The following is an 18,714-nucleotide window of genomic DNA, read 5'->3' as shown; positions in this document are numbered from 1 at the left end:
CAAAAAACTATTTGCAATGAAATATATGCAGCATAGCTCTGCAGCAAATTGTGAAGATGATTTAGCGACTATCTTAACAGAAATTGAACACATGCCAATTATGTCCCAAATCGATAGTGTTGATACATTTCAAACAATTGGCAGAGTGCTGGAACGTGATTCCACCAAAAATACAGAAATCTTGACTTACGTGATCAAAATATTCTAAGACACATTTGTGGCTTTTTGATAAATGTTTACGAAAACACTCTTGTCCGATATACCATGAGTACGCAAATGTCTGTGGCAGACTTGCACCTGATATATTTTTATGCTATTTTCGTGCATATGACACAAGTAGTTTACCCTTTGGAAAGCTTCACATGCCACATGAAGTTTTTGCACATTATGTGGCTCAATTGGAAACTTCTTTTAACGGACATTTTAAACAATACTCCATTCTTCCACATTTTGGACACAACATTACAAATCAATTATTCCTCATTCAATGTCCACACCCATATGAAAACTTCCCAAAGGACTATTTAGTGGCGATATTTATTAGAATGCGCATATTTTATGCTTTATAAGTAAAATATAAGTAGTTTAAAATTCCATAATAAAAAGCAGCTGGCCGTACCTAGAAAGGTATGCAAAGTCAAGGGTATTACCCTAAATTACCAAAACAGTAAAAATTTGAATTTCGAAAAAATGAGACATGATTTGTAATAATAGTCAAGAGGATGAGATTTTGGATATAAACTCTACAGTTATAGTTAGAAATTCGAGATATGATATACTTATTCAAAAAGGACACGAGTAAACAATATAGAATTAGAGCAACAAAACGTAGACGTCTTGAAAATTCCTACGACACACTAGCTTACGGTTTTAAAAATTAAATGGTTGTTGTTGTTGACCGTAATTTTACCTCTGAAACTTATTTTAGCGTTTTTTCCTTTTTTTTGTAATTGATGTTAATGTATTTTTTTATACTTTGCGTATCATTATAGACTTTGTAGAAAAAACAATAAAGATAAGGTCATAATTTTAATCATTTTATTTAATTTTGTATACCTATAAGTAAACCACACAATTATTGAACTGCGACAGTTTTTGGACAGAGAGCGTAGCGAAATAATTTTTAAGAATTGTATTTTAACTTTGACATTTTCAGAGGTTTGCGAGGACTCCGTCTATAGTCTAAGCTCAAAAGATTACTTTATATTAATGTTTCAAAGTGGAACATCAATAGAGCAAAAAGAAATCTGAATTAATTTAAATAAAACTAAACTACTTTTAAAAAAGATGTACTGTATACATCTTTTGCCCCTACAATATAATTCGTATTGGCTATTCAATCTACTGAAAATAACAACCGGGGTTCATAAAGCCAATATGTATTAGATATATTACGTGAATTTCGTAAGGAATACCCATTTACGATCACTTAAGATTGCCAAGCACATCTACAGCTATTTTTACTGTAGCTCCCAGAGAAGAGAGGTTTGGCAATCTAGTAGGTATTCTACAAAACAAATACAACTGTGTTCTCGTACAGTTTAGCGATATAAGACAATATAATTTGAAAAAAGCGTGAGAACAGCAGGTCGTCTAGATATCTTCTGCCAACAGAACAACAGAAATTGCAAATTTTCCAAGATACAATAGCTCAAAGACTACATGAGAATAACTTACGCGAGAACATCGGCGAAAAAAATAATGCTCACTCCTGTTCATGCTACATGAAAATTGGCTTTTTGCAAAGACAACATTGACCGTGACTTTTCCAATGTGATTTTTGCAGTTGATAAATTGTTTTCGACATCACAAGAAACGCCCGTTTTAAAATTGAGCGTACGAATAATACCCGCTTCACTCCAACAAAGGTGTACGTGCTACAAACTCTGCATTGCAAGAGCGTGACGTCCTGTTTTCTGTAGTGCTAAAATATAAGAACGTTATTGAAAACAAGCAAACAGACGGTGCATCATGCCAAGCAAAAATAAATGCTTGAGAAAATATTGCTAAAGCATTTAATGCAAAATGTCCAAATGGTGTGAGGAGGACGAGCGGATCCCTAAAAAAATTTTATTCTAATGAGAAGAAAAAGGTTCGCAAAGCAGCTGCAGAAGATCGAAAAGAATTTTTTTAAACTGGTAGTGGAAAAAAACCACCCTTTGTTTTCAATAGCATCAATTTAATGGGACAACTGTTAAACGAAAAAACCGTGAACGGTTTAAATATGCAATCGATTGATACTGACAACATTACTGTTCAAGATGAAACAGATTTCAACATCGAAAATGTAAGTTACTATTTTTATTTACATACACTTTGTTTAAGACACAACATATTTGTAGGATCTGTGAGAAGATGATATGGACAACTATGACCCAGGATTATCATTATATGATGAAAAAAATGTACCAGGCCCAAGTACAAGTAAGATGGGAGGAAGAACTGTTAGTGGTAGGTGGTGCATAAATATTTTAATTGTTATGCGATTATTTCAAGGTTATTGAACCTGAGGACTAATTCGAAAAAGCAGACCAACTTGAAGACAGTTCTGCTGTAATAGTAAGTAAAATATGCTCTTTATTCATATACAGTATACACTGATATCATATTTATTAGCACCCCCCACAGAGACGTCGCACTGTGGTTGATGCAGCAGAAAACACCCCCAATGTATCAAAACGAGACCACATATTACTGGTCTCACACCATCAAAGCTGTGAAAGAAATATGAACAGTTGCTAGACAAGCGCCTAGCTATAACCGATTTAGAACATGCCCGCCAGTTGGCTTGGTGTGACTTTCAACAAAGGCAAATGTCTAAAATAGAAAATTTTCAAGAACAGCAACAACAACTGTATCTTGAAAATTTGAAGTTGGACATTGCATTAAACAAACAAAAAATGTATAATGAATAAAACAATGACGCTGTATCTCGGATCAATCAATTATTAACCACACTGCGCTTTTATTCAACAGGAGGACGTTTGTCAATGATTGCTGACTCTATGTGCATTCATACCTCAACTACCTACAGAATTATTCGAAGAGTGTCACGAGTCATTGCTTCCAAATATAATGATTATGTGAAGATGCCTGAGAATGAACTAGAGATAAAAGAATCACAAAACAATGTTTACAATATAGCATCTCCCCAGTAGTGTCGACAGCTCTTAGCTGCCTTTTGTTATGTGTATAACTGGACTGGTCAAATGTTTCCCTCAACTGAAAAAACCCAAGAAAAACATCTGGAAATTATTATGGTCGATGCAGATTGCAGACCAGAAAACGTGCAACTGCAGTGTAGTAGGTACAGACAGCATGGCGAGAGGTGACCGAAATTTGAAAAAAAATCCGCGGCTAAGCGTACGGCGTAAAAGCCGAAAACGCATATCTAAAAAAAAGTGTTCTGAAAGTGAATTCATTCAAACAGAAGTAAGAGAATTTGTTGAGCCACGTTGCAGGTAAAATTACGGAATAAAATTAACAATGCACATTTGTTACAATTTGGTTATTCGCAGCAATCAACTAGAGGTGGATAGCATTTGCAATCCGTCAAATGATTACGAAATTAGTGATAAACGAACTGAAACAGAATTAAGAGAATTTGAAGAACCAAGTTCCAGGTAAAGTTACGAAATTAAATTATCTGCATATTTGTAAGAATTTTGTTATTCGTAGCAGTCAACTTGAAATTGAAAATATTTCTAATCCGTCAAGTGATTACGAAATTAGTGGTAGAAGAATTGCGGATATTAAACTTATTTTCGAGTCTATTACAAGCTTCAGACATCTCAAATTATTTAAATGCGGTGCGTGCCATTTATGCATTGTCAAAGAGTTGCGAATAGGACTAATCAGCAAATTTACTCTGCAATGTTCTATGTGTAAAGAAGTTGCCATCATTTCCACGGATAAAATTAAACCAAATCATATGGATATAAACAAGGCAACAGTACTGGGAACAATTTCAACCGGAGGAGGCCATTCGCAGTTAGAAGAACTTCTTGCTTTTTGCGATATTCCCTGTATGTCTTTTCGGACATTTTCTCACTGTCAAAGTTATGTGGCACATGATTTAATTTTATTGGCCGGGAAAGAAGAAGTGCAACTAGCAACAGACGCTGGTAACATTGATAACGATGGCATACCAAAAATTACTGTCATTGCCGATGAAGCGTGGTGTAAACGTTCCTACAAGACAAATTATAACGCATCTTCAGGAGTCGTAAGTACCTATAATTTATCGCAAAAGACAAGAAACATTTCATTTCAATTTTTTATTAGGGAGTTATCATTGGTCAACGTACCAAAAAAAATCTTTATTCGGGCATCAAAAATAAATACTGCTTCATATGTGCTCGGGCGAAGACGTTGTCACAGGAACCAAAGACACACAATTGTTGCAAGACACTGGGACATCTACATCTGTGGAATCAGAAATAATAGAAGGATTTCGGCAAAGCGTTGCAATGCATGGCGTCAAATACGCATATTTAGTTGGTGACGGTGATAGTAGTGTCACTAGAAAGTTAGCTGATGCTCGTCCATACAAAAATCTAGTGGTTCATAAAATTGAGTGTAGAAATCATCTATTGCGTAATTTCTATCAGGAAGATTTATAAAAAAGTTTGGTCTTTTATCCCGATCTTTGGAGTTCACTATAAAAGCTCCAACTGTAGTTGAAACAATTTTCGCAAGAGCGTGGAAAAATATTACTGCAAGCTATTGCTGCGGAATTGTGTCGCACGAGTAACGTCTGCTTTATTAACGGTGGAAATTACGTTCAACTTAACGATTTCCAAGAGTACTTGTCTGACTATGCCATAGTAGTATATAACAGTTGCGTAGCAATTCTGTTTATTTTGAGGGTCCCCGTGCCCCGGGTAAAAAATGTCTCAATCTGATAATGGAAAACAATCATTACAATGCAATTTTAAGCCTTACAGGCGCCTTTTCTACACAGTATTTCTGCGAACTTTGTTGTTAGTACCTCTGGCGGGAACCTGTTTCACCCCTTTCCACCCGTAAGAGTGGGAGCCAGGGCCACCGCCACCTTGGAACACAGGGTAACATTATTCATTAAATTCATCATTCGGAACTCAGTCAGACTCTATATTCACTCTGTCGACCTAACGGTCACATTCTATTCTTATTCTGGACCTAAGGGTCATATTCTATCCATATTCAAGAACACACTTGTTATTTGTTAATAAAACTTATAAAACCGACTGTCCGCTGTTCTAATTCATAATCATCAAACTTAACATTTGTCGTGTGCGATATTCCATAGGAGATCGCCACAAATCTTGTCCATACATATGTCCGTGTTGTCACGCCAGTCCTTGTAATATTAACGACAACGGCGAAAATATTTTAAAATGTCGTCGTGTTTAAGATGTTTTCTGTGTCGTTGAAAAGCATGTCGCCACTAAATTGTATCAAAAATTAAAAAAGTGCCACATATGTTACAAACATATTTGGGTTAATAAAAAAACGAATCATATTTGCGATGAATCCCGATGTAGTAAATGTCGTGCTGATAAACGAGTTCGACATTTCTGATATATGCAACCCAACCGGGCGTCTTTAGGGAAAGTTGAAGAAAACGCTCATGGTTTTTTGTTTGTGTTTTACGATTTAGAAACTACTCAGGACAAACAAATTAGAGAAGGCATGTTTTTACACGAACCCAATTTGTGCGTTATCCAAAAAGCTTGCCGTGTTTGTATTTTGATTGACGATGTTGACGGTAATTGTTATAATTACGGGCAAAGTCAATTAATTTGCAAAGAGGACCCTGTAGGTAGGTTGGTAGAACATGTAGGCGAAATGTCAACAAAATTACGGCTATAGCGCATAATATGAAAGGTTTCGATGGGAGTCTCCTGTCAGCTGTTGGTGTCCCGAGGTGATCCGGATTGGGACAAAACTAATGTCGATTACCTGCGGCACGTCGATAAGATTTATTGATAGTTTGAACTGTGGCGTTTTGCATCGGCCTTCAAATTACAAGGTTGCAAGGGATATTTTCCCCACTACTTCAATAAATCCACCAATAAAAATTATGTAGAACCTATTCCTGAAAAATGTCATTATGGTTGCGATTCCATGATGCCTGATGAACGCGCTAGATTTGCTAATTGGCATAACGATCAAATCGAAGTAATGCAGTATTTGACATGGGCAAAGAAATCGTTAAATATTGCATTCAAGACGTGGATTTACTGCGGAAGGTTTGTTTGAAATTTCGAGATTGCTTTATTTCAGAGTATGGTATCGACCCATTCTTAGAATCTTTAACTATCGCGTCCGCTTGCAACCTTGTCTTCAGGAGAAACTTAATATAATAAGATGGTGTGCTGGGAAAGGTTGTTCCACACACGCTCGAACAATGTGTCGTAAGTGCGATGTTGGACTGTGTTTAGATTGCAACGTAATATTTCATTCTGTAACTAAAAAATAAATAACGTAGGTACTTAATTGTCCTAGCGTTACATATATGTCACACTTATTTGTATGCCCCATTTAAACAGAAAAATGTAAAAATGTCTTATTTTGTTTAATAAAGTGATTTTGAAGTTGATGTATACCTTTTTTTTTTAAAATTTAAGAATAAAAAATTCCAGACATAATGGGTTAAGTCAACCAAGTGTGAGTCGTTGTATTACAGAAGTGTCGAATTGTGGCTCATTTATTAAATCAGTGGATAAAAATTCCGAACTCTCCATAAACCAGGCAGAATAATAAACGAAACTTTGGTGCAATAGAGCCATGTTTTTCTGATTTGATTGCAGTTATTGATGGCACTCAAATAAGAATAGTTGCACCACCTGCAGAACAGCCTGTGCATCCAGGCGCAGCATATTATTGTCGAAAAAATTATTATTCGATAAATACGCAGATTATTATTTGTGGTGCAGATAGGAAAATAATAAACACAAATGCCCGTTTTCCTGGATTTGTACATGATGCGACCATTTGGATGTCACAAATAAAGCCAGAATTACAGAATTTATATGTAACAACTGATCAGTTTAATTATTTAGTGGGTGACAGTGGATATGCTTTGAAACCGTGGTTGCTCACACCGTTTGGTCAAGTTGAACTTAATTCAGCACCTACACGGTATAATAAAGCTCTGTCAAAGATTAGGACAATCATGGAGCATGTCAATGGTATGTTAAAAGCAAGATTCCGCTACACATATGGACACAGGGCTTTGCACTACGATCCTATCAGAGCTGCTAAAATCATATATACGTGTGCAGTTTTACATAACATGTATAGAAAACTTCTAACATTGCTCTACCAGAAGAAGAGGCTAAATGTCCCAACAATCACAACTTACCAGGTCATGAATTAAATTTAGGTAATTATATTCATACGTCGCTTGCTGACCCTACTCGTGAATGCATTATCGGCCACCCAAAGAGTTTATAACTTCAAAAATGATGTAGATGAAAATAAAAGACCATCTATCTATATAGTTGGTTGGATCAATACAATTGGCTGAGCTACTCATTGAAACTTAAAGGCGCTCTATGTAAACACTGTGTCTCCTTTTAAAAAATTCAAAGATTTCCATACACACGCCAAAGCTCATGCAAAATCGAAGTGGCACTCAAGTGCTTTAATTAAATCGACAAATTTTTTAAAAGTAATGTCTAACAAACAAAATGATGTCTTGATTCATTCGCAAAAGAACAAGTAAAACAAAACAGAATGAAGTTAGAATCAATTTTCAAAACCATTGTTTTTTGCCGTACACACGATTCACCACTTCGTGGAAGAAGAGATGATAGTGGAAATTTTAGGGGCCCAAAAAATTGTTCTTATAAATTTTGGTCAAGCAAAGACCAATCGTACAAGACTGTGTGCAAGGTGAAAGGAATCACCCTAAATTATGAAACCAGTCAAATTTTAAATTTTAACAAAATGAAACATATGATTTGTAATAGGGAGGAGTAGGATGATGAGATTTTACGTATAAACTCTAGAGTTATAGTTAGAAATCCCAGATACGATGTGTTTAGCAAGGACACAAGTAAGCAATATAGAATTAGAGCAACAAAACGTAGACGTCTCGAAAATTCCAACGACACTTTACCTTACGGTTTTAAAAATTAAATGGTTGATATTATAAACGCGATAGTTTGTCGTTGCGGTTGACTGTAATTTTACATTTGGAACTTATTTTTAGCGTAAATTCAATTTCAGTAAAAACGGCATAATTAGGTGGAGGTGTTACATAAGAACGTGCGGGGCAAAAATATATAGTAATGTTTGTGATGAAACTGCAATCATAGACAAAGCTGGTGTACATTATCATCAACAATGTGAAAATCTCAGCAGAAAAGTCGTTAGTAATTGTATCAAGAGGAAGGCCATAGAGGATCCAACAGAAAAACCTGCTAAACTAATTTATCGAAAGTTGAAAGAAAATACATTTAGTAACGACATCGACATCCATGATATTGAATGCATGAGAAGAAATGCATACATCGCACGTCGGAAAATCATGCCAAAATTGCAAAAAATCGTGAATAAGTCTTTACCGCAGTCCGATCTATACCAGAGGCGGCTCGCCAGGTGAGGCAAGTGAGGCTGAGCCTCACCTATGCAACAAGACATCATAATTATCAGTATCCAAAATTCAGATACAGCTTCGTAATATTAATAAAGTCACGTATTGTACAAAAAAATATATATTTTTCACTGATTTTTGTCCCGCAAATTCGAAATTATTGATACGAGAGGCTCAGAATTTTGCGGTTCAGTTCTACCTTTATTTTAGCATGCAGCGTACATTGGTGACGCACGCGCAGATATGTTTTAGTATGCTGAAATGAGGCTGTCGTCTTTGAGCTTAAAAACAAGATAAAACTTGTTCGGAAATGTTCGGCCACTCCATCGTCAGTTCTAAAACCATTCGTGATTATCACGAGCAAGTTGCATCTTTGCAAGATTCTAAAGCATTCTCCCGCTTATTTTACGGTGCTGTGCGTGTGTTGGTCGCTATTTTCGAACTAACAGGTTTACACAGGTGAACGGTGTACTCAGGTAGATACAGGTTGTCCAAAGTCAAGGCATTTAAACCAAAGGTAGGATCTTTCCAGTGTATACTATTCGTTTACTTTGAAATGAATCCCCAATACGACATTGTTATGTCTCTGCTCGAAACGCCTTTTTCAAGGCGAAGTGAAAGTGAGAAACGAGAAATTTTACAGTATCGGCCCACGCATAAGATCGAAATTAATTGTTCAGAGAAAAACGCAACTCAAAAACGTACCTATTGCCGAACATTTCAGCTTTCATGGTACGAAAGCCACAAGTGGTTATGCGGTAGTAGATGCACTAACAGACTGTACTGTTGGCCTTGTTTATTATTAGGTAATGTTAAAAATGTATGGAATACCACTGGTTATTTTGATTTAAAAAACATCTCGCGAAGTACAAAGCTGCATAATGATTCCAAAGAGCACATTAAAAATTGTATGGGCCTTAAGCGCGTGGAACGAAACACGTCGACAATATCCGATGCTTTGCAAGAACATGCAAGCATAAATAAAATTTTATACAACGAAAACGTTAGGAAAAATCGGCAGCTGCTAACTTACCTAATTGATGTAACTTTGCTATTAGGAAAACAAGAACTGTCATTTCGTGGACATGATGAATCCACCCATTCGGCTAATCGCGGTAACTTCAGAGAAATTTTTGACTGCATGATTAAACGTAACTCGGAATTAAGTGAATATGCGAAAAAAGTTGGTCACATTTTTACCGGTCAATCGAAAACTATTCAGAATGAATTAATTTCATGTTGTGAAGAATATTTGAATGATTTTATCAAAAAAGAAATAAATAATTCCAAATTTTTTGCTGTAATAGCTGATGATACTACAGATATATCTGAAAAGTCCCAGTGTTCAATTACTCTGCGATTTGTTAATTGTAATGGCGAATTAAAAGAACGGTTTTTAGGATTCCATGATGTAAGTGCTGACCGGACGGCCAATGCTTTATTTGAACTGTTAATAAACGTTTTGAAACCATTTGATTTTGAAAATAAATTAATTGCTCAATGTTATGATGGAGCTAGTGTGATGTCGGGTGAATTAAACGGTCTCCAAAGTAAAATTAAATCTCTGGTTCCTTCGGCTTTGTTTACTCACTGTGCGGCCCATAGATTAAATTTAAGGCGTTTACGATTATTCAACCTCAGTTCCTGACCCCAACCCGGGAGTCACGTGATTGGGTAACAGAGGTTTCAACCCAGTTCTTGTAATAAACGAATGCACTGATTTCACGGTTTCTTCTTAGGTAGCAGACTTTTAACAGTAGTAGGGATTTTTTGTAGTAGGTTTGTAGCTGTCATAACAGCCATAACATAACCTCTTTAGATTTACGAACAAATGTTGGGTTATTTTTTTGTTCATAATTGTAAATGGGTACTACCGTTGAAAGGAGACGCAAATTAAGATGTCTGATAAGGGCAAGTATGGCCATTATCAGTGCGTTAAATGATAGCGACTCTGAAGATGATGTGCTGGTGTTAAAAATGTTATCAAATGTATTAAAGCCTCCACGTCGAAAGAGAAATTGCATAACCACCTTTATGCAAACGATTAGCATGTACAGACCTGATGGTAAGTTAAAGTAACATTATTTTCATTAAATTTGAAATTTATGTTTTTTGAAGAATTTCGTTCCCATTTTCGCATGTATCGTGAAACGTTTCATGGGATAGTGGAACTGCTTGCTCCGAAAATAGTGAACGTTGAACAGTTTGGCCCTGGCCGCCCTCATATAAATGTTGAAAAGCAAGTACTTGTGTTTTTATGGTTCATGGCGAACCAGGAAGTTTTTAGGTACGTATAGTTAACAAAAAGTTTGCAGCATTTGGACATAAGTCAAATTTTAGGTCCATTGCAGATCGTTTTGATCTTTCCAAATCAACTTGTTGGGATAGCGTGCATAAAATTGCATCAATATTATGCCAAATTTCTAAAGATCATATTGTTTGGCCAACAAAAAGGCAACTGAATGAAACCATTCAGGGTTTTCAATTACGGGGCAATTTTCCGGGCGTTGTTGGTGCGATCGATGGGTGTCATTTTAGAATATCGACTCCAGTATTTGAGCACACATCCTATATTAATAGAAATAAATACCACTCCCTACATTTACAGGGAGTTTGTAATTCCAAATACCTCTTTATCGACTGCTTTGTTGGTATATAACAAAAATCAAAACATACATTTTTATTAACTTGTCCTCATTTCAGGGTATCCGGGAAGTGTACATGATGCACGAGTAACTCCCCAGTTTTGCAAATGGTTCAATGTGAAGCCCGTTTTCCTCAAACAGTGCATTTATTAGGGGATTCAGCATACCCAAATAGGACATATATATTTACACCATTTAAAGATAATGGGCATTTAACAGCTCCTCAGAAAAACTACAACAGAATTCATTCCAAGACAAGATGTGCCATTGAACAGACCTTTGGTTTACTGAAAGGACGCTTTAGAATTTTGCGTTCCATAAATAAGGTGAGAACTGACTTGGTTCCAACAATCATATTAGCTGGTTGTGTTTTACACAACATTGCTATGCGGATGGGGGATGATGACATAGAGGTGTTCGAGGAGGATGAGAATATTGCAGAAGAAGTGGAAGGTATTCCTGAACAGCAAGGGAACCAGAAGCGTGAACACATTGTAAATTTATTATATTATGATAATTTTAACCAACAAAAATAAAAATATTCAGACAAATGTATTTAACAATTCAATGATATAATATGTAACAAAATAAACATACATCAAGTAAAAAAAACTGATAAAAATAAAGTTTTCTTTCTACTTTACATGCAAATTCAATTTTCCACTTTATCACTCAACTTCTCAACAGCCTCAAGCAATTTGGCTTGGATAGCCATCTTCTCGTTATGTCTCCTCTCAGCTTGTTCTTTATAATCAACTAACCATGTTGGCTCATCACTCGTTTGCTGACAAGGCCGCTGACGCTTGTTTCTTCTGATTTTATAGTTGTTGGGTTGCTTTTCCTGTACCGTTTCGCTAGTACCAGGCATGTCTTGTACATTTTTGTCAGTCGGCATTGTGCCTAAGAGTACTGGGGGTTTTATTTCTGGTCTTTGCCCAAATAATTTATCCATAGCAGAGAAGTACGGCCAGTCTGCCCTGTCCCTTCCACTGGAATTGTTATGATCCACTATTTTTTTATATTGTTTTTTTAAGTTTTTCCATTTATTTTCCACTTGCTCAATCGTTACATGGTACGAATGCGACTGCATTTCCGCTGCTATCTGTCCCCAAACACTCCTGTTTGTACATTTTTTCGAATCAAAGCAAATTTTATGTTGCTCATACAAAGTTATGAAGAGTTTTGTTGAAGCGTCATTCCAAATATAAATCGTTGGGTTTTTCATCAGCCTTTGGATATGAAATTCTTCTGATATTTCTGATACTGCAATAAAATTTATTTTCATATTGACATGCAATTTAATAATATACACACCATCATCACACTCATCTTCCCTTGATGTCATTTTTTTCGTTATAAATGTTGCTCTGCCTAAAGTCTGTAGCCTGGCTCTAACCTCTAATCACTTTCCCGCGTTCTATTGTAGTTGTAGTTGCATCGTATTTCTTTTTAATGCGCATGCGGTTTCTTGTCATCGCCATTGCTACCCTGCTTCTCGAGCAGGTTCAAATGATCCAACTCGATCCGCTAACTGGTTCCTTTAACTAAATAAGCGAACACCGATCCAGGAGACCCGGTTGAATAATCGAACGCCTGAACCCAAACCTTTTGGATCGGGTTGAATATTCGTAAACGCCTTTAGTGTTGCAGCAAGGGACTAATGGAATTTCCAAAGCTAGAATTTTTTTTGCAACAGTTTTAGGTATTCCGGCTTTTTTTAATCAATCTCCTAAAAGAACATTTACTTTAAATAACATTTTAAAAAGAAGTATACCACAGGCTAATGAAACCCGTTGGTGCACACGTTCAAAAGTTGTTAACTTGGTTCATCAAGAGTGGGATAAGCTTAAGGTTGTTTTTGAAACGATTGTTAATGACAAGTCCTCTGGAATAGAGTCTATTACAAAGGCTCAGGGTTTCTTGAAATGTTTTGAGGACTTTGATTTTGCTATTTTCACTGTAATTTATAATAACATTTTTATAATAACTGATCCCTTGTTCAGAATTCTGCAGAAAAAAGTTTTAGATGTGAAATACTGTTTTTCTCAGATAAATATGGCTGTTTCACGCATTAAATCACTGAGGAACGAGATAACTTTTACAACAATTTTTGAGTGTGCTAAGTTGAGGACTGGTATTCCAAACAAACGTGGGAAAGTAACTGATGAAGCAGAGTTAATTACAACTTACCGCATTTTATTTTATGAAATTTTAGATTGTATCACATTTCAGTTAGACGTGCGATTTACAGACCTAAATAAATTAGAATTTTTGTCTCTTGTGGATTCTGCCAAATATACAGATTATCGCAACGAGTTTCCGTATGAAGCACTGAACTCATTAATGAAAACTTTGTTACGAATTGAAAATTCGCCGTAGCTATTTCGGTTTTTATTGGCATTCTCGGATCGGATTACATTTTGTTTACTCGTTTTTTTTTTCGTTTCGTCATTTCGTGCAATGGGTGGTTGGGTTGGGCACGATGGCAATGAAGGACAACTTTGGTGGAGGGTTCGTCCCGAGCTTTTGACTCCCCCAGTCGCAAGACTGTCGCGATGATTCTGAGCTTGGAGGGGCTCAGATGAGTGTTTCAGCCTCGCTGTTGTAGATCGGTCTTCTGGATCGTTTCAGCTTGGTTCTTGCTATAAGGAACTGGATGGATCGCGCCATCCCAGAGCTTCACTCTGAAATTCGATTTTCGTTCTGTTTGTTATTTTTGTTCGCGAATTTCATTTGCTTACCTAGGTGGGAACAAACGCCGTGGAGCGTCCCCTAGAGTCTTCGTCATTTCTGGAATCTTGATAGCCTTGTTTGTTTTTTTTTTCTTTTGTAATAACCATCGCATCCACTCATTAGTTACATCGATTAGGGATTTTCGTCGGAATTCGACGTTTCGTAAGTTTGCCACTAGGGGGCCAAACTTCCGTGAACTCTCGCTTCGTTACCTTGCCACGTCATCGCAGGTGGAAGGGAATCCATTTTGCTTTGGTACTCCGTGTTGAATGGTGTTGGGGGTTAGTGCTTTCCTCTTTTGCAGTTCGTTTTAGCAACCTTTTATTTGGTGTTACGTTTGGAATCGCATTCGTCGGATCTGTTGGGTCCCCTAAAAGGTGCTATCGCTTGGAGCGCATTTGTGAGCTGTAAAAGAAATAGTGCGTTCGAGCACTACGACTTCGTCGGATTTTTTGTTGATTAAGAGCACTAGACCATCCCGCTAAAATCGGAGAAGCTGCAGTCGATCCGCAGGTAAATCTTTTGATTAGCTTTTCCCTGGCATCCCTTCGAACAGAGGTTATGGTTATTTTCATGTTAACGATAATATTTTACTACTTACCAAGTGCATGTGACATGTGGAACCCTTGGGGTTGACTGAGTTCGAACATCTTCTCAGACTTTGCTCTCCTTGCAGCTTTTTTTTGTTTTGTCGCTGATCTTGTTATTCCCGTGATCGAGAATTGGAGCCAGTTTTGAGTGGGAGAACGAATTCTATGAATTCCAACTGTCGTGGGCAGTTGTGAGCCCTCCCAGAACAGCTGGAGAGTTACCATCGGTTGGACAGGCCGTCACCAAAAACCTCGACTCGACATCGACTGGAAATTCGCTGCGACGCCGCTGTGTTTCGACATCTCGTCGTGGACATCGAAGGAGGCAGGTGCCCATGGTACTTCCATTCCATCTCATTAAGTTTAAGTATTAGTCGCCTTACCTTTTCTTTATTGTATCGCAAAACGTTTCGAAGTCTGGCGTAACTAGCACTCGCACATAACCTAGTAATAACAACGGGTAAGACTGTGACGCTCCGCTCTACGTAATACCTTCGTACGTTCGTTAGGACTACCGAGCGTGTGGCCTACTTCGTTTATCTCATAGCCCTCGAAATAATTAATCAAATCGTTATTCGTTACGACCCCAACTAATTTGTTCGCTTCGTAAACCTCGTTCGTATCGCTCGTATTTATCGTTAATTAGTTCGTCGCCTTTCGTAATTAAACTATCGTTCGTATTGCTCGTATTTATCGTAAACAGTTAGTCGCATTGAATCATTATCATTAATATCTTACTCATTTTCTTTTGCTTAATTATTTAGTTATTTCTCACTCTTACTTGTTTTTCTTTTTAATTAGTGACCTTAGGTTTTATTGTAATCAAATATTTTAAGTAACAGCTTGCAATTACAATAGTTAAATATTTTTCCGGTTTTTTGTTGTTGTAATTGTGTCTTAATAAAAACTGGTGGCGCCCTGGCGACGTCGCTACACAAAACAGTGTGCTCTCTCTTCTTTGCGAACCTCTAGCGACCTGACCCTTTGCACCCGCAGGAACTCACCCCTTCTCCACTAGCAGGCCGGCAACGAGCTGTGAGTTTGGCTCGTAACAGAACTAATCCAAAAATTTTTCAAAAAGATCATTTATTAAATGAATTATCAAATATATATTATGATGATCAATTCCAAAATAGTGATATACAACGTAGTTTAAATATTATTAATAAAGAGTTCGAAGACGTTTCTCCTGAAGTTAATAAACTGCTATCTTTAATAGTAACAATTCCAGCAACCAGCGTAGTTGCAGAAAGAAATTTTTCCTGTCTAAAACGTATTAAAACTTATTTAAGAAGCACCATGTCACAAGAACGTTTATCTGGACTCGCACTAATGTCAATAGAAAAATGCTTAGTAAATGAATTGAGCAGAAGACCTGACTTTTATGACGAAATCATAAATAAATATGCCACATTAAAAGATAGACGTATAGATTTAATATACAAAAATTAAGTTTTCAACAACAGTTCCGAATTAATTTATTATTAGTTACTTTAATTGTTAAAAGCCTCAATTGATCGCGACAAATTATAATAATGTAGGAATACCTATATATTAAATAGTATTCGGCGGTACCCCAATAACCATCTTGGATGAGCCTCACCGACTCAAATAGTCGCGAGCCGCTACTGATCTATACAACTAAAGACTCATAAGGAAGAAGATTTTGTGTTACATGTTAGTGAAAAAGATAAAATTAAAGTGTTTTCCTGTTACACAAATTTATATTTTTTGAAATCAGTCGATTCTGTTTACATGGATGATACGTTCCAATTTTGCTGGAACTTTTTTACCAAATGTTCACCATCCATAGATTTAAAAATGGTCACTATATCCCCGTAATTTTTCGCGGCCGCTTACGGACACAGTTCAAAAACGCATATACGCGCCCCCGAAATCGCAAAAAACTGACTCCGTGGACATGACGACATTAACCCCCTTAACGTCAGGCAGGTGTTGGTACTGCAGACAAACACTGGACCCCTGTAATGGCCGTTTGGACGAACATTCGATTTAAGCATTCCTTAGCTTGCTGAAGTTCTTAACTTTCAGCAGTTCTTAAACTACTTGAGTGTTGCACCAACGCATCTTAACGTTGGCATAACAAAGCAGTGCTTAGCTAGTGACTTTATTTGAAATAACAAATTCTGTTGGTAACAGACACAAAACTGACATTTGTTTAACCTAATTTATCGCAATAACCTAACTAATGCACGTGCAGTCTGTAGTGTTGTTGTTTATTTTACTAAACAAATGGATTTTGATGCGTTTGAGGACGACCTCGAAGTTCTCGAATTAATCGCAGTAGGAATATCGCGACAAATTTATTTAAGAGCCGATCATTTTCATGATCTGCCGGATCTTCAGTTTTTTCAAAGGTTTCGGTTAACCAAAGAAACAGTGTTATATTTGTTAGCCCAAATAGAACATCATTTGGAATTTCCAAACGACAGGTAAAGACATAAGTAATAATAAAATTAAACCAAATCGAACGTAAACATAATTTGTATATTTATATAAATGCAGCCGTGGCACCAATCAACCAATTGTTGACGTCATTACGTCTATTTTCCACAAGAGGGCATCTTAGCAGCGTGGCTGATTATATGGGAATGCATTTGTCTACTGTGTCCCGTATTGTTAAAAAAGTGTCTGAAGCGATTGCAAGGTTGTATCCACAGATAATTAAAATGCCACGGACTCGGATGGAACTCCGACGAACACAAAATAAATTTTTTGAAATCTCGCGATTTCCAAGGGTGATAGGTACTATTGATGGCACTCACATAAAAATTGAATCTCCAGGTATAGTATTCATATAAAAGTATCTATGTCAGGAGCTATCACTTATATGGTTGTTGGGTATGTTTAAGGCGGTGAACATGCAGAAGTCTTCCGCAACAGAAAAGACTATTTTTCAATAAATGTGCAAGCTATGTGCAATGCTGAAATGAAATTTACAAATGTTGTTGCTCGATGGCCCGGGTCTACCCATGACGCAACAATATTTAATAATTCGAACATAAGAAGAGATTTTGAACGGAGAATCTACCCAAATTGTATCATTTTAGGTAAGCTTTAGTCGTTATATAGATAATTGTGTAATTCCATTGCTTTGTTTTGTTATATAGGAGACAGTAGTTACCCTGTTCGTCGCTATTTTTTAACTCCACTGTTAAATCCACAAACACAAGGGGAGCAACTCTATAATGAAGCACACATTCGAACTCGCAATGTTATAGTAAGAACATTTGGGTTGTGGAAAAGAAGATTTCCCATTCTAGCCTACGGATGTAGGTTGAAACAAGATACTGTGCTAGCAGTAATAATTGCTTGTGCAGTCTTACATAATATTGCCGGGGAAAGGGGTGAAGAAGACCCTCCATTGCCAACAGAAATCAACCAACATGAATTACAACAGTTGATTGAAGCTGGCAACATTCCAGAAGTTCCAGCGGCAATTAATGGTCGGGAGAGAAGGGGAGCAGGACACGAGTTTAGGAGGAGTTACATAACAAACTTTTTTAATAGGCAAAATTAAATATTTTATTATCATAAATCTATATTAGTAAATTCTCCTAGCTTTAAAAGGACGCGAAACAATAGACACGGCGAACTATGCATGTATGCCCACTGAATGATGCGAATTCCGCAACGAATGCGGCATTAAAGCGTCGGTTCGCGCCAACGCTGCATACAGAGTTTTTTCCGCTGCCGCTATTGTTTTGCCGGACTTGTTTGAAGATGGTCTTCTCTACAGAGAAACTAATAGAACTGGTGAAAAATTATCCAATCATGTACGATCTTTCGCATGATGACTATAAAAACGTTAGAAAAAAGGACAAAGTTTGGGACAGTATAGGGTTAGAGTTGAGAAACAGGACGAAGACATTGTATCACGTTAACGATAAATATTAATAAAATGCAATGTGGAAAATTCCATTTAGTCCAAAATTCATTTGCTATGTTGAGCCAATTTTCGGTGGTGAAATTAGGCAAAACTACTTCCGATAATGACTTCCATATAGCTGCACACGTTTTACTTAAAACATTGCAAACTGTTGATTGACCAATTCTAAATTGAAAAGCCAAAGACTGTTGTGATGCTCCAGTTGCAAGAAAAAAGACACATTAACAAAATGCAACACATTTAATAATACAA

The 18,714-nt window shown here is 36.8% G+C and overlaps 2 long non-coding RNA genes across 2 annotated transcripts in view; both read right to left on the bottom strand.

Annotated features, from left to right (window-relative positions):
• The window catches only part of LOC135130502 (uncharacterized), a 275,273-nt gene that overhangs the window by 180,903 nt on the left and 75,656 nt on the right, over positions 1 to 18,714 (bottom strand). The gene's annotated exons all lie outside the window — the stretch shown is intronic.
• Positions 13,543 to 14,655, bottom strand: LOC135130312 (uncharacterized). The gene is made up of 3 exons (XR_010280725.1): positions 14,564 to 14,655; positions 13,971 to 14,508; positions 13,543 to 13,913 (listed from the first exon to the last, which is right to left on the bottom strand). It is a non-coding gene; the product is annotated as an uncharacterized LOC135130312 (long non-coding RNA).

This window comes from Zophobas morio, unplaced genomic scaffold (assembly GCF_036711695.1).
Source record: "Zophobas morio isolate AGI-343-1 ecotype UQ-CSIRO unplaced genomic scaffold, CSIRO_AGI_Zmor_V1 ptg000017l, whole genome shotgun sequence".
NCBI classification, from domain to species: Eukaryota; Metazoa; Arthropoda; class Insecta; order Coleoptera; family Tenebrionidae; genus Zophobas; species Zophobas morio.
The sequence above is the reverse complement of the archived record's forward strand: the minus strand, read 5'-3'. Positions and strand labels throughout refer to the sequence as shown.